General features: G+C 48.9%; 1 long non-coding RNA gene across 2 annotated transcripts; it reads right to left on the bottom strand.

Annotated features, from left to right (window-relative positions):
* Positions 1 to 236: 236 nt before the first annotated feature.
* On the bottom strand, positions 237 to 4,056 carry LOC116474617 (uncharacterized). 2 transcript variants are annotated; one of them, XR_009215351.1, is made up of 3 exons: positions 2,888 to 4,056; positions 2,650 to 2,772; positions 237 to 2,258 (listed from the first exon to the last, which is right to left on the bottom strand). It is a non-coding gene; the product is annotated as an uncharacterized LOC116474617 (long non-coding RNA). The 2 variants fall into 2 exon arrangements; XR_009215350.1 differs by having other exon boundaries at positions 237 to 2,772.
* Positions 4,057 to 5,743: the final 1,687 nt, after the last annotated feature.

Below are 5,743 nucleotides of genomic sequence, written 5' to 3'. Positions count from 1 at the left end.
ATGGCCTCTCCAGCAGCCACACAGGCCTGCGGTAGGATGGGGCTGGGGCTGGGGCTGGGGCTGGGGCTGGGGCTGGCCCTGGCCCTGTTTATCACTTGGGCCTCATGAGGGGAAAAGAAAGAACAGGGGGCAGAGGAGGAGCATGGGGGCAGCTGGTTGCCTAAGGAGAAGGGTCTCAGGGAAGGGGTATTCGTTCGTTTTCACACTGCTATAAAGAAATACTCGAGACTACGTAATCGATAAAGGAAAGAGGTTTAACTGACTCCCAGTTCAGGGAACTGACAGTCATGGCAGAAGGTGAAGGGGAAGCAGGCACCTTCTCCACAAGGCGGCAGGAGGGAGTGAGTGGAGAACCAGGAAGTGCCACACTTTCAAACCATCAGCTCTCCTGAGAACTCCCTCACTATCGGGGAGCAGCAGGGGGGAACCTGTCCCCAGGTCCCATCCCCTCCCACCAGGTTCCTCCCTTGACACAGGAGGATTACAATTCCAGAGGAGATTTGGGTGGGGACGCAGAGCCCAACCTGAGGGTCTCAGTCTGTCTTGCAGCTCCCCTGGGGCTGAGGCTGACTGCAGATCTGCTGGCCCTGCTCTACAGCACGCGGGGACTCTGCCTGTGTGCCCCCATCTGCTCTTCCTGGGGGCGGTGGCTGCTTCCTCGAGAGGAGGGTGGATCTGCTCTCCTGCCCACCCCTCTCCAGGGCCTTTTGAAGCCCTGGCCACGACCTCCCAGGGTAAGGCCAAGACACCGGGCTCCTTGCCCTTCTTGCTGCTTGGGTGACAATCCTGGGGTCATCCATAGGCCCCAGCACTGTTCCTGCTTCTAAATGGAGAGTATTTTGGCACATCTTCCTGGCGGAGCCCGGGGCCTCATCCCTGTTATTTATTCTATCTCGGTAAAGCCAGGTGAAGACATCTGGGCAAGGAGATAGCAGAGTGGCCCCCAGGAAGGGTGGGTGGAGGGCGCTGGCCTTTGGGCTTGCCTGGATCAGGGTGGGAGGGGCAAGGTTACCAGGAAGCAGGGCTGTCAGGGCTAAAATCAGGAGGCGGTAATAATGCTGGTGGGCGGACAGGGCTGTCTGGTTGGCTTGGGGTGGGGCATGAGAGCCAAGGTTTGTCAGCACACAGAGGGGTGGCTGACTCATGGACTAGGGGCTGTAGAACCCAGTGGTTGCCCTTAGCTCCTGGATCCTGGGAGACTTCTGGAGCCTGGGTGTGGGGCAGCCTAGGGGTGGAGGTGGGGCAGACAGGGGTAGGGGTGGGAGAGGAGGCCTTGCATGGCAGGGTGCAGGGTAGGAAACCAGCCAGGGGCCAGTTTGCATTGGTGGCTCCCATCCCCATCCCCACCCCCAAGCCCACCCCTACCCCCACCCTGCTGCAGAGACGGGCCTGGGCTGCTGTCCTCTGCTTTGGCCTCAGCAGATCACAGGATGGAAGCTGGCAGCCCACTTCCTGTGGGCGCACCACTCGAGCCAGCTGTGACCTGCAGTTTCTGCTTCCTGGAGGGTGGGGCGCCCACTCAGGAGAGCACGGCACACCCCACACCCCTCATTTCGAGGATGCTGGGGGGTGGGGACCAAGGTCCTGCAGCCCTGTGCTTGCGCTATGAAAGGTAGCCTGGGAGTCCTGTGTCCACCCATCCACGTGGGGCCCCAGGAGCCTGAACAGTGGCAGGCAGAGAGATGAAGAGGGAGAGAGAAGAGGAAAAGAAGGAGAGAGAAAGAGAGATGGGGAGAAGGGAGACAGACAGAGAGGGGAAGAGAGATTAAAGAGACAGAGGAGGCTGAGAGGAAAAGGAGCGAGAGAGAGGGGGAGAGACACAAAAGGCAGAGAGACAGGGAGAGACGAGCATGAGTAGGAGGTCGGGTCACTCTCGATCCCAGTTCCCAGTGAAAACCGTAGGTCGCCATCACCTAACTACGCTTGCAATAAAGTCTTCTGCCTCCTGCTTACAGCCTTAGAACCCCTTCTCCGAGAGAATAAAATCTTTGACCGTTGCCCTCTCTCACCGGAGTTTGCTTGTGTCTTCTGATGAACTGTGATGTCTCACCTATCGAGTTCCTGGGCTCAAGGATCCATGAAAAGCCGACGCCTCTTTTGGGGAAGAAGCTCTGCAGTGCCTCATCTTACTAGGCTCCCCAGGAAGCTTGTGAACTTGGCTTGTGCCTTAAGCAGCCGAGTATGTGCCGGGCCTCTGCTTCTCTCTTTCAGTAAGAGGGAGAACCAAGAGACTGAAGCATGGTCTGCAGAGAAGGCACCTGTGCAAACACCAGGAGAATGAGGGGCCTGAGTTGTCTTCATTTCTCCTAAAAACACACATTTCCTCCCAGACCACCCTAGTGAGGGCATGAAGCACAGCATGTGTGTGTGTCTGTGTGTATGTGTGTGCAGGTATATGCCTGCGTATGTATGTGCGTGTGTGTGTGCAGGTATATACACGTGAATGTATTTATGTGCATGTGTGCAAGTATATGCATGTGTATGTATGTGCATGTGTGTGTGTGAGTGTGTTGCAGGGCTTTACAGTGGACAGGATGTGGGAGCGCAGCTGCAGCTCCAAGCTGCAAGTCTTTCTGATAGAATGGTTAAGATTCCCTGGACCACAGAAAGAGTGTTTTCATTTGCACCTATTTTTATTAGCATTGAAACCTGTATTCTTCGTAGCATGTAAAGCTTAAGTTGCTTAACTATTCTTAGAAACATTTACACCAGCGGTCCCCAAACTTTTTGGCACCAGAGAGCAGTTTTCTTGAAGACAACTCTTCCATGGACCTGGGAGAAGGGGAAGGGATGATGCAGAGATGGTTCAAGCCCATTACATTTATTGTGTGCTTTATTTCTATTATTATTTCACTGTAATATATAATGAAATAATTACACAACTCACCATAATATAGACTCAGTGGGAGCCCTACGCTTGTTTTCCTGCAACTACATGGTCCCATCAGGAGGTGATGGGAGACAGCCACAGATCATCAGGCATTAGGTTCTCATAAGGAGCACGCAATCTAGATCCCTGGCATGCGCAGTTCATAGTTGGGTTCTATGAGACTGTAACGGCACCACTCCTCTGACAGGTGGCAGAGCTCATGCGGTAATGCGAGGGATGGGGAGCAGCTGTTTTTACAGATGAAGCTTTGCTCACTGGCTGGCTGCTCACCTCCTGCTGTGTAGCCTGGTTCCTAACAGGTGGGGACCCCTGATTTACCCAGTAAGATAAACACATTATTATGTCAATTGAAATTATTCACCCTGCACCACCCAAAATTATTGTGCATTCCTACACCCATCCAAGGGTCCAGTAGCACACTTTGGGAGCTGTAGACAGTAAGCCTGGAGCTCCACTGAGCATTCCATCTCTCCACCATCTGTGGGCTAACAGGCTGTGTTCGTTTCCTAGGGCTGTTTTACAGTACCACAGACTGGGCACCTTCAAAAACAGAATGTTACCATCTCGCAGTACTGGAGGCCATGGGTCCAAGATCAAGGTGTCAGCAGGGTGGGTCCTTTCTGAGGCTGTGCAGGAAGGCTCTGTTCCAGGCCTGTCTCGTCATGCGTGTATGGACGTCTTCTCCCTGTGACTCTTCATTAAGGGTGATTCTGGTGAGGGCTCCGCAGATCTTCTTTTGAAGATCTCACTGTAGATTGCTTGGGACATGCTGGTCTTGTGTCTGAGTAGACATTAGTGAGTATTTCTGTGAATAGTGGTTATAAAGTGAATACTAAGCTCCTTTTTTTAAAGAAAAATACTACTTGACCTTTTATTTCATGTTTTGTGTTTTGAGATCTAATTCACGGAACAGATTTTACAGTTTATTTACCTAAATGTTTGTTCAGAGTTCAGATATAACTTAACTCCTTTTAAACATATCTTCAGTTATGCTTGATAAGAAAAATTCAAATGAAGATTGTATTCTAGTATAAATTGTTGATTTTATAATGACATTAAATATTAAAGTTATTTATTTTTGTGCCACCCTTTAGAGTGAAGAAAAGTTCACTTTTATCATCGAGGAGTGTGTTAACCCTCGCTCTGTTACCTTGTTGGTTAAAGGACCAAATGTGCATACTCTCACACAAGTCAAGGATGCCATAAGAGACGGACTTCGTGCTATCCAAAATGCCATTGAAGATGGTAAGCTCTTGTGATTGATATGAACCTCACATATATGTGTGTGTAACACAAGATATTAACAAAAATAACTAATAATAAAATTAAACAATTGTAACAATATGCCAGCATCACTACTCTCGCCCTTTGTGGACCCATTATTAAGTAAAATAAGGGTTACTTGAATACAAGCACTGTGATTCTACAACAGCCAATCTGATAACCAAGATGGCTAAGTGACTAATGGGCAGGTAGTATACACAGTATTGATATGCTGGACAAAGGGATGACTCATGTCCCGGGAGGGATGGAGCAGGAGGGCGTGAGATTTCATCACGCTACTCAGAATGGCACACAATTTAAAACTCACGAATTCTTCGAGACCAGCTTGGGCAACATGGCATAACCCTGTCTCTACAAATAATACAAAAAATTAGCCGGGCGTGGTGGCATGTGCCTGTAGTCTCAGCTACCTGGGAGGCTGAGGATCATCTGAGCCCAGGAGATTGAGGCTGCGGTGAGCCATGATCATGCCACTCTACTCCAGCCTGGGCGACAGATTGAGATCCTGTTTCAAAACAAAACAAGAACCTTATGAATTGTTTATGTCTGGAATTCTCCATGTAATATTTTCAGCCATGGTTAACTACAGGTAACTAAAATTGCAGAAAGTGAAACTACTTTCTGTGCCATTATACTGTAAGAGGAAACTACTGTACCATGATACTGAGGGTTAGGGCTTCAACATACAAATTCCGGGGGAACACAATTTAGTTCATAGCAGCGGATGATGAAAATGTTCTAAAATTGATTGTAATGATGGTTGCGCAACTCTGTGAAAATATTAAAAACCATTTAATTGTACATTTAAATAGGGAAACTATAGGGTGTGTGAATTACAGCTCAACAAAGCTGTTGTTTTTTTAAAAATTAGTTATACTTTATAAAAATTGTGAAAAGAGACCAGTGCTCCAGACGCCATCACCATGCAGAGCCGGGGCAGAAGCCACGGTTGAGAGGTGGGAGGAGGAGGGGACGGAGATAGGAATAGATTCCCACAGGGCAGTTATCCTGTGTATAAGAGTGTGAGGGCCGGGAGAGATGGCTCAAGCCTGTAATCCCAGCACTTTGGGAGGCCGAGGTGGGAGCATCCCTTGAGCTCAGGAGTTTGAGGCCGTAGTGAACTGTGACTATCCCGCTGCACTCCAGCCTGGGCAACAGAGGGAGACCTTGTCAAAAAAAAAAAAAAGCATATGTGTCTCACAGCACCTTCAATGAGTAGATTGTCAGTATTTAAACAGACCCTATCATGCATGAGTACAAGCTAATGGTCCTAGGTTCAGGAGGTGTTAGGAAGTCTACTCTGACAATTTAGCTTATTCAGGGAATTTTGGTTGAAAAATATGACCCAATGATAGAAGATTCCTGCAAAAAGCAAATTGAAGAAGACTGCCAATAGTGCATGCTCAAAATCTTGGATATAGCAGGGACAGAGCAACTTACAGCAATGAGGGATTTGTGTATGAAAATAGCCAAGGGTTTGCACTAGTACATTTTTTTTTTTTTTTTTTTTTTAAAGACAGGTCTCACTTTGTTGCCCAGGCTGGAGTGCAGTGGTGCGATCACAGCTCA

Source organism: Hylobates moloch, unplaced genomic scaffold (genome assembly GCF_009828535.3).
Source record: "Hylobates moloch isolate HMO894 unplaced genomic scaffold, HMol_V3 SCAFFOLD_10, whole genome shotgun sequence".
Lineage (NCBI taxonomy): Eukaryota > Metazoa > Chordata > Mammalia > Primates > Hylobatidae > Hylobates > Hylobates moloch.
This window is presented reverse-complemented; position numbering and strand designations above follow the sequence as displayed.